General features: G+C 34.5%; 1 long non-coding RNA gene across 2 annotated transcripts; it reads left to right on the forward strand.

Annotated features, from left to right (window-relative positions):
- Positions 1-210: 210 nt before the first annotated feature.
- On the forward strand, positions 211-9,783 carry LOC146889960 (uncharacterized). Of its 2 annotated transcripts, XR_015736274.1 has the most exons (4): positions 211-384; positions 6,025-6,183; positions 7,887-7,935; positions 8,367-9,783. It is a non-coding gene; the product is annotated as an uncharacterized LOC146889960 (long non-coding RNA). The 2 variants fall into 2 exon arrangements; XR_015736273.1 differs by lacking the exon at positions 7,887-7,935 and having other exon boundaries at positions 219-384.
- The last annotated feature ends 1,588 nt before the right edge of the window (positions 9,784-11,371 follow it).

The following is an 11,371-nucleotide window of genomic DNA, read 5'->3' on the forward strand; positions in this document are numbered from 1 at the left end:
TTGTCAAGAGCAGTCTGCCATGTCTGGACCAATGTACATTCAGATTTCAGTTATAAATATTTGCAGCTGGAGCTGGCATATAGCCAGACCCTGACTAGGAATGACCCACTATGCTGACGATATTATAAGCTCTCCTTGCCTCTGACTGAAGGACTGTGTGAATTCAAATTTCCCCCAAACAATGAGCAGAATGATCTCAATTCCACCAATAGGAACAAAGCCTGTGGTAACCATGGAGATCTGCATCAGAGCTGCTGACTCATTTCTCCCTCCCATCTCAATGTTTGCTGCGACAGAAAAATATGAAAGTGAAGGTAGACGGCAGGAAATAATGCAGTTTACCTAGGACCAGAATCCAAATATCAAAAGGGAAATCATTGTGAGGTAAGTAGGAGGGGAACATATCTGATTTCTCGGGTCTGTATCCTGCATGTCTACCTGAAATTTTCCATTCCTCCCTGCGGGTGGTTGATTGTGATACTGTGCTACTGATTGCAGCTTCCTGGGATCGCATTCAGAAATGCCATGTCATAATTCCTAAACACTTATTGGGGAAGCTTACACTTGAAATTTTCAGGTTCCCAGGTGCCTGAGGCTATTTGCCAAGTTAGCAATGATCTTATTGAGGCCTCCGATGTCGCCTAAGATCAGTACATCCCAGTATTGTCATGTATAGAATTTCTAAGAAAATCATCATTTCAGAAAATACATAATCTAAAACGAACCTAGGAATCACAGATTTTACGGCTGAATCAGTGGCTTCAGACTAGAGCACATTTCCTACACGGCAAACAGAAATGGTTGACTCTTCTCACCAATTCCTGTGTTTCCTATGGCTTCTGTATCCTGCAGGTCTGTGGGGCACATTTTCATCTCTGATGTTCTTTACGAGGAGGCCTTGACTAAAGTCCAGCTTTTAGCAGGACTTTAGTCAAAGCCCCACTGGCAAAATCCCTCAGTGTAGATCTTTTTATGCCATGTAGGAACCAATATGAAGAGAGATCTCTAATCAAGGACCGGAAAGCACAGGACTGAATTTAACTTGATGATCTCATCCATAACTGATGTGTCATCTGTGTCTCCATCTTTAGCGTGTATTGTGAAAAGAAGCCGAGCAATTGACAGGGGAACACAGGTTGAAATGTAATTTACCCTGCATTTTGCTTACAGTTAACAGCAGATAAAACTTGGCAAAATGTGACATGTTGAGTGAGCTGACAGCTGCTTTTACCTCGAATCTACCTATATACATGGAAACCTCCTTTCCTGTCTGGAGATTTTTGATTGTGAATCTGTCCTGCCCAGTGTATCTGGCTTCTGATTCTTTTTGATTTTTTTCTGTTTTTACGTGTGTTTTTTTTTAATGCAGTCAAATTATAATTAAATTTGTTATATATAATAAGATATTTCATATTTTATACAAATAAGAAATGCAAGTATAATTTCTCATGTTGTTTAGTTATAGGGCAAAATATATTTAAGTTGATCAGAGTGCTGTACACGTAAGTGGGTGGATTGTAGAATGAAATGTATATTTGAAACCCTCACCCTTATAGACCCAACTGTAATATAGTCGCCCATAGTGTCTTAATGATAAAGAAATGAATTCAGTTTAACTGATTTCTGGAAAAAATTAAATATTTTAAAATTTTTAACATTTGTATTTGCTTGTTTTAATGCTTAAAGTTATTTCCACATTTGCCTTTGCATGAAGCTGACTTCATAATTTGGTTTCTTACATGCAAACAATATACATAAATATTGTCTAAATAATAATTCGTAATCATTTATTTAAAAACAAGTAGATTAAAATATTAGAATCATAATCACAATTAAAACTGGAACACACACATATGCATATATATATGAATATTTAATATAGTAAGAGAATTTATTTAAGGAAGTTTGATGTCCACCAATTTCAAGCCATCCATTGTAACATAGCCCATTTCATGGCCAGCCACTCAGAAAATAACTGCAACTTTTCTTTTCAATTAGTTAAATTCGTTAAATAGCCCCTTTAATGAGGATTCAGCTTCATATGTCCTGCCATTAGGCACACTAGGATTTCTGAGCACTTCATTAATAATGGGTTTAGTTTCAGTTCTTGAAAGTTCATTGGGGAAGTGGTTTTTTTTTTTACATTAATCAAATGCTGGTTTCATGCAGATGTTTATTGGAGCTAGAATATCTGAGATTAGATTTCTCCTTTGACAGTAATAGGTGCTATTCTTGCCTAGCTGGCAATGAATATGCAGAAATCTTACAATACTGTCAGGTAGAAAATATGAAAGTGAAAGTGGATGAGAAGAAAAAAAATGCAGTTTACCTCAGACCAGAATCCAATCATCAAAGGGGAAACCACTGAGAGGTAATCAGGAGATAGTCATATATCCCACTTCTTGGGTCTGTATCCTGCCTATCTTCCTGAAATCCAACTTTTCTGCCTGCGGATTGTTGGTTATTATTCTTCGCTGACAATTGCAGCTTACGGGTATCACATTCAGAGATGCTGTGGCATGTTCCCTAAACACACTGATTGTGGAAACTGCCACTTGAGATTTTCAGAATAAGGGATGCTTGAAGCTATTCTGTAACATAGCAATTATTATAGTGGGTCTTCCAATGGCGCATGCGTTCAGTACATTTCCATTTTCTGCCCGGTATTGACTCCCATAGTAAAATTTGATTACAGGAAATGCATAATCAAAGGCTAATCAAGAAATCACAGATATTAAGGCTGAAGCAGTGGCTTCAAACATTGAAGCACAATCCCTTACTGCAAACAGGAACAGGTGGTTCGTATCAGAAGCAGGGGGAGTCTCAGAAATTCTTTGCTTTTACGAGGTATCTATTGCTTCTGTCTCCTGCAGGTCTCAGCATCAGATTTTGTTCTCTGAGTTTTTTTATAGCCAATCTCCTGACTAAATTCCAGCTAAAAGCTAGATTTTAGCCAGGAGCCTGGCTGGCAAAATCCCTCAGTGCAGACCTTTTTATGTAATCTAGGAACCAATAAGAAGAGAGATCTCAAACGAAGGACTGTAAAGCACAGAACTGCATTTAACATGGTGATCTCATTCAGAGCTGATGGTTCATCAGTGTCTCTCTCCTCCCTATGCATAGTTAAAAGAAGCAGAGCCATTTAAAGGAAAACACAGGATAAAATGTATTTTCCCTTTGATTTGCCTCCAGTTAACAATCGACAAACCTGGCTCTTTATGACTGGTTGTCACAGCAACAATGCAGGTGCTTTTTCCTAGATTTCAGCTGTATATATGAAAGCCTCCATTTATATCTTTGGTTTGTAATTACACCTTTGCTATGTCAAGTCGATCTGGCTTGATTCTCTGTGATCTGTTTTTGTCTGTTTTTATGTGTGTTTGTTTATGCTGTTGAATTATACTTAATTATGTTACATATAATAGATGTAATAGGGTGGGTATGGGAGCAGGGAAATAAATATCTTAATTAAGGGAGCCATTTTAGGGTTTGCAAGAGAATTTATTCTTGAGGGGTTCCCAGGCCCAAAGAGAGGTCCCCAGATGGTCCCTTGGGCAGCAGAGGAGAGGGTGTCTGAACTGGACTTGTCCCATAGACACTGATGAATATCTTGCATATCACCATAGAAACTTCATCTGGTGATGAATGGAGATAGAGACAGAGTCCCACATTGGAGCACTGGACTGAGCTCCCAAGGTCCAAATAAGGAACAGACGGAGGGAGAAAATGAGCAAGGAAGTCAGGACCACGAGGGGTGCTTCCACCCACTGAGACTGTGGGATTGATCTAGGGGGAGCTTACTAAGGCCAGCTGGACTGAGAGTGATATAACATGTGATCAAACTGGACACTCTGAATGTGGCTGGCAATGAAGGCTGACTGAGAATCCAAGGACAATGGCACTGGGTTTTGATTCTACCACTTGGACTGACTTTGTGGGAGTCTGGTTTGTTTAGATGCTAACCTTTATAGACCTGGATGGAGGTGGGAGGACCTTGGACTTCTCACAGGGCTGGGAACACTGACTGCTCTTCAGATTAGAGAGGGAGGGGAAAAGGGGAAGTGGAGGGAAAAGGGAGGCAGGGAGGAGGTGGAAATTTTTAATAAATAAATGAATAAATTAATTATTAATGAAAATATAAGTCATTCTCATATTTTGAATTCATAATATTCCTCAGAATACAGTAGAACATTCTCTGGATTTTGTAATGAAACAATTACATACACAAATTTACACAATTTAAATTCAATAATACAAGTATACATAAACATAAATATAAATCAGTTACTATTTGTATGTGTTAGTATAATAGCAGGCCACAGCCTTGAAATGTGACACATGTGGTATGAAAACAGGCAAAAAAATCTTAGCGATTCCTTCATTCACTGTATATGCTCCATGTCCTGGTAAAATATGATAATGTTAGTATACCAGATTTTTTTACACGAATATATTATAAATAGATCCAGTTGTTAATATTTCAAATTACCAGTTTATGGACAGAGCCTTCAATGCGTCTGTTACTTTTTTGAACATAAAAGCAGAATATAACATAAGGGTTATTATTTGGAGTAAACAAAGATGTTTTTATATAAAACCCACTTCTCTACAACTTCCTTTCCTCTGATTCTATTTTTTGCATTTTTACAGATTCTACAATTTTTGTCTGCCTCCTGAACTAAAACTGTAGGATCACTACAATGTCTTTGATGTTCTTATATAATCCACACATATAACAAATAAGAGCAACATTCAGAAGTCTCCCATACAAAAATACATAGAAGGAAATAAAATGAAGTTTTACTGTTTATCTTAAAAATAAAGTATTTAAATAACTGTTTACACTATTAGAATCTGAATGTCAGTCTCTTAAACCATGATTATAGCTATAATTTCTACTTATACTCATCCTAAACTATTACTGTCAAAACCACAACTAACAAGAATACAACATATCAAGGTTAAATGTGTGATTTTCCAGTTACTTCAAATGTCATAATTTGTCAAAATTTAGCTCTTTGAGGGTATTACCGATTTCATATACATAGACATGTCTAAATTTTTACACTTATATTTTTTAAAGATGCAGATATATAATTGACAAAGGGAAAAATTAGCCAAATGCAGTAATCGAGCCTACTCCATATTGTTAGGGAGATAGTGGTAAAAAATAATAATAAACTTCCTCTGCAACTTTTCTTAGGAATATAATTTCTAACTCGGTCCTAAATATCTATCCGTAGACCTACAAGACACATCGGCTATAACTTGCAGAAAAAAAAAAACAGATAAAGTTAAAATATTAAAGAACAAAACTTTAGAAATCTTAAATGCCTATTAAATGCCTAATAAATATTAATGTATTTTAATAGAATACAATGAAAAATAATTTCATTGTTTAATAGAAACAATGAAAAATGCTTAGCACAATGACATCCCTCATTGAAATGTCAAAAGAGATGGAAAACTCTCTAAATTAACACAATTACCAGAAAATGACAAATGTTGGAGGCTAAGAAGAAAGGATCATTTTCTACTGTATAGTAATATTGATAGGCTTTTTTTTATTAGAAAGGTCAGTGTTAAATTAGTTATATAATATCAAAACAGTAAGTATTCAGTATGGAATTCTGATCTCTACAATCATATCTACACAATAAAATATAATAATTTTTGTGTGGAGAGTTACTGCTCCCTGATTCAGTTTCGCACATCTGTGGTGCTTGGCTTCTCATGCTGCTCTGATCTGTCAAATACTAACTCTCCAAGTGGTTAGGCTTCATTGTTCCCATGTCCTGAATATTCTGAGTTTTCTTCTTGTTGCTATTAGGGACTTTATTCCTGACCCTAGTTATTATCTAGTATGTTGCCTAATTAACTATGTACATGAGGAGAATTTCCTCCTTTCCCTTATCCTTTATTTACCTGGATTTTTTCCCTTGAATAAAGAAGACTTGATCAGAATCCTGTCTTGTCTCCATCTCCTGTGTCTCTTGTCCCATCTCATTCTCACTTCCCCTCTAGGGACGCATTGACTGAAGGTGTGTCAGGGTAAATTGGTGCCCATCGTTTGGCTGGAACACAGGGGATTCAGTGAAGAAGCTGTTCAGAGACACACATGTAAAGTGAAGAATAAGTAAGAGGAAGAGAAGCACAGGAACCTGCTGTGTGCTCTAAAACTCGGTAAGCAGAACACCGATCACGGGACAATAACTTAGCATGAAATGAGACATGCATTCAAGACATGGGGTGGGGGGAAATATTAAAATTAAAAGTTAAGGTTTTTTGAGTACATAAAAGATGTTTATAGATGAGAAAAATTGATAGAGAGTTAGAGAGGCTCATAAACATTACTATTAAGCATTTGGGCCAAGAAATTTCCCTATAACTGCCTATTTTATTAGAATTAATAAATTTTAATTTTAGAGGCATTGTGATTTTATAGCTGACAATGTTATGTGGATAGAAGAGAAAGTATTATTAAAAGATAAGGTATAGAAAATGAATAAAAAGGAGCCTAAATATTTGCAATGGCAAATATGGGTTTTTAAATTTGAGAAGGCTCAAATTAATACAGCCAGCAACAATCCTATGCTAAGGGAAATTATTTTTCCTGTGTTAACAGGCAAGTGGAGCTTGTAATAACCCTAATCATCAGGCTAATACTGCAGTTGAAATACATAAATTACTGAGAGAAATAGGCATGGAAGCATTGGAGCATCTTTGCCGCATGGGAGAGAACTATGGTTGTTGGATTATAGTCATCCAGAAATCTAATGAGCCTTATATATTGAATTCCTAGCTCACCTAAAACAAACAGTAGAAAGAACTCTAATTGGAGAAGAAGCAAGGAAATAACTTCTTAAAATGCCAAGCATATAAAAATGCCAATGTGTGTTATAATGAGCTAAGCTATCAGTTTAGGAAACAGGAACTATTAATAATTATAGGAATGAATGAAAAGACATTCCATCTGAAAGTAGAAAACTGCAATTGGTTGCTGAAACTATGACCACCATTTATTATAATCTGCAAAAAGAAAATAAAAATTTAAAAGATTTAAAATGTTTGGAAATGGACAAATCAGTTTCTTACCAAAGAAGCTAAGGTAAAATTAAAGTTAGTTAAAGAGGATATTCAAAATGCCTTTTGAACAGTTTATAACCTCTGATCACATGCAAAATGTCTAGAGATCTGACATTTAAAAATTTGGAAATGCTCTAAGGGATCATTGGTAACTTTTTCCTATTTTCAAGAGGAACGTGTACATTTACATACTAATGCTAATCATCCATATGTTCAATAGAAAATTCCATTTTGAGAAGCAAATCATAGTTTAAAGTACATTACATTTTAATACAGAAAATTGAAATTTTAAAAAGGAAGATTTTTGTATGGAATTAATTTGAGATATTTGGAAGCATTAGGGCAACTTTACATTAATTCATATTAAATTTCTCAAATCTGCCCCAAAGGGATATTCTCACTAGGGTAGAGAAATATTTTGCTTATACTAATGTTCAACTAGCAGAAAAATTGCCAAGATGCTGAATAGCATTCTGCATTGCTAATGGAGAAAGGGAGATGGTATCGCAATCTCTCTCTGCAGGATGAGTAACAATTATGGATCCTGAAGAAGACATTCCAATATAGGCCATGGTAAAATTATATTCATGGAAGCTAAATTGACAACATTGGTCTTCACCACGATCACAAACTTGGGGTCAGGTGAAATCTCTTGTACCCTATGTTCAGATTATTGTCCAGCAGTACAAAAGATGGGTTACAGCCGAAAATTGTTTTCTGACTGTATGTGCTCTGTTAATTGTCTCTTCTGTTCAGGGATCGGGTATAAGTTATTGTGTTTATATCCCTTGTACACCTAGGTTAAAGCCTGTCTTTTGGTGAGATACTGATGTTTTAGTGTATAGTACTGTAAGTATCCTCTCTCCTCCTTGAAATGACTTGACTTATCTGAATAAATTGATGGGACCTCTTATAATACTACTTATAAGGATGATAGAAAGCCAATAAGCTTTGGAAATTGTCCTTGTTTATCAGTGGGATTACATTATTACAACGTGGTATTAAAATAGGCATATATCATACTTGTCTTCAAAGACTTTCAGCATGGTCCATTAATAAACCTGGGAAAATATTATTGAAAATTACAAATTATCATATCCTGTATGTCCAGATATTATGTATCATGGTTTAAAATATCAGCCATTAATTTGGTAGACTTGTTTGAGAAAATTTGGCAAAATAGTTCAAAATAAATAGATCCATTGGGGAGCATATGGTCAATTTATTAACACATGTTATGAATGGAATATTATCACTTGTAATTTGCTTAATGCTACCAGGTTGAATTGAGCCGAGAATGAAATGATAACTGGAAGACATCTTCTGGCACGGAGAGATAGAGGAATCAGTGATAATCGCATTGCCTTACTCACAGCTCCTACTGCTATTCAGAAGATTGTTCCTGCCTTAATACATGTTCAGCATTTAAATGGCTCATTTTTTGCAACAGTAGTATCTACTACTACTTACAAATTTCCCTTATTTGGAATTACTAATATTACTGATTGTTTGCCAATACAACATGTATTTTTTCTTGGAAGAATTAATTCTACAACTGCAATTGATTGTTATGATTGTCAACTGCATTTATATATTATTATCTCTGATGAGTTTAGCCATCCTAATGAATTTCTTATGATATTACAACAGCATACACATATTTGGCTGCCTTTTACTAGGGTCATTCTTGGGCTCCAAATTCTCTGGCTAATATTGTAAAATTCTTCAAAAAGATATTAAAAAGAATAAAGCACATGTTCAGTATAGTAATAGCTGTAATTCTTAATCTTATTGCTGTTGTTGCTTCTGCTTCTGTGGCTGGTTTTGCTTTACATATGTCCTTGCAGACAAAACACTTTGTAGAGCAATGACATAAAGACTCTCATGTACTCTGGATAGAGAAAGCTCAAGTAGGTGCTCGGCTTCAGACAGAGATTGATGTATTTAAGAAAACAATGAGATGGTTGAGAAAGAAATATCTATCTTTACAAGAACAAATTGCCTTGCATTGTGATTGGAAATCAACCATTTTTTGCATTACTGATTTGTCTTACAATGATTCTTTACATAATTGGAAGGTTATTCAAGCTTATCTTTTGGACAATATCTCTACTCAATCTCACATTGATCACTCACGTGATGATATAGGATTTACATTTGGTAAATCATATCCTGATTTCGATGCCTCCACCATTGCACAAATTTTTGCTGACAAATTTACATATCCTAAAAGAATTTTAGAAAGTATTCTTCATATCTCCAGTTGTATGCTTCTTGTAATCATTTTCATGTTTCTTTTATTCTTGATTATAAATGAATATTTTATACAACCAATAAATATGCAAAAATTTACATATTTTATGGTTAAAACATCATTTGACATCGAATAAAAATGGGGAAGGAGAAAGTTCTGGGAACACAATTGGCCTAGAGTGCAAGATCATCCTGAGACAGATGCGAGGAAGTAGGGAAACAGTTGTCTGTCAAATACTAACTCTGCAAGGAGTTATTGATCCATTGTTCCCATGTTCTGAACATTGTGGCTGTTCTTTATGTTGAATTAGGGATTTTTAAGCCTGAAGATTGGATCATGTTTAGGTTGCCAATGTGTTGCTTAGTTACTCATGTTCACAAGAAGAATTTTCTCCTTTCCCTTACCCTATATTATTCCCTGGAATAAACAAGACTTGATCAGAATCCTGTCTTGTCTCCAATGCCTGTGTCTCTTGTAGCATCCCATTTTCACTAACTCCTATAGGGTCTCATTTGTTTTACCTGAATGGCAGTGCGAAATTTGTTATATTGTAGGGCTTATTCTGATAATTTTAGTATAGATATATTTTCAATGAAAAAACAGAATTGAGTATAAAATAACATAAATACAGTACTCATGTATAAAATTCTAAACTACATTAAGAAAGCAAACACATACATGCATATGTATGTATAAATATAATTATGCATAATCAGTCTCATACATGTGCATATACATAAACTTATATAAACATTAGAAAATAATATAGGCTTCATAGTATTGTAGGAGAGACATTGTCAAACTGAACTTCTTATACTCTGAGGCATATCAGCTATTTCTCACTCAGATCAAAATAGTGTGTCATTATATTTGTTTGTTGGGTGAAGTCATGGCTATAGGTACAAAACTAGACATTCAGAGAGCATTTAAAACATATGCTTATAATGATAATAAAGTGGAAAGAACTTTCTTTGGAAATTTCTACATACACCGATCAGTATAGAATGTTAATACATTTCCTATTATGAGTAATTTAAATCGGATTGATTTTTTGTTCTATGATTGCAGATTAACCCTCCTATTAGCTACATGACAAAAAGAGAAAATAGTAAGAAGTCTTCAGAAGTATTTTCATCATAAAAGTCAAAAAATCAGGACAGAAATCAAGTAAATATTGCTATTAAGATGATATGATGGAAAGAATAACTCAAATAGCCTTAATGGCTAGGAATCTATGACAGATTTTATAATAATAATATATTTTATTCTTCCATCATCTAATGCAATATTGATATGCTCATATATCTGAGAATCATTTGACCCTCATAAGAGATGTTCTTTCATACTAGTAGGAAAATAGCATGTGCAGGGAAGATTTTTCTATAGAAAATAAAATGCTATGTAGTACTATGTTTTGATGTTTCATGTCTATAAACCTACTTGAAAGCTTCATACACTTATATTTTAAGGATGGCAGAAATATTGTGACAGATTCAAGTGGAGGGTTTTGATTCTAAAGTACCAATGTTTTCCAGTCTCAACATTACTAGCAGACATACAGGTTTAAAGTCTGAGATGAATTTACAAGATAATATATCCACTTTTTCAAAGCATATAAAAACAAGACACACAATAACAAAGAAAACTATTCTGTTAATTATTTTCAATTGAAGTATGTAATACTAGCACCCATCATCAGTAAACACTTGATTTCCCCAAAAGATTATGCTGTCTGATTTCCTAATTAGGAATGGGAATAAATTATGAAAATATCATGTACATGAGAATTTATATGGAAAATCACAAAGAATTGTTCAGCCAAAGCAGGATATTTGAGCGTGTGAGAACCTAAAATGCAAGAGGATGATAAGAATTATGTTTCCTCTTCTTTTCCTTATTCTAAATTCATAGTCTTTGGTGACTGATACAGAAGTGCTTACAGATTTTACTATATAACATTTTCAATGAGTCTAAGTTTTTACATAAAAAACCCTGCAATGCCATACCCATTTTCACAATGAAACTCCATAA

Source organism: Myodes glareolus, chromosome 24 (genome assembly GCF_982192425.1).
Source record: "Myodes glareolus chromosome 24, mMyoGla1.1, whole genome shotgun sequence".
In the NCBI taxonomy this organism is placed as follows: domain Eukaryota; kingdom Metazoa; phylum Chordata; class Mammalia; order Rodentia; family Cricetidae; genus Myodes; species Myodes glareolus.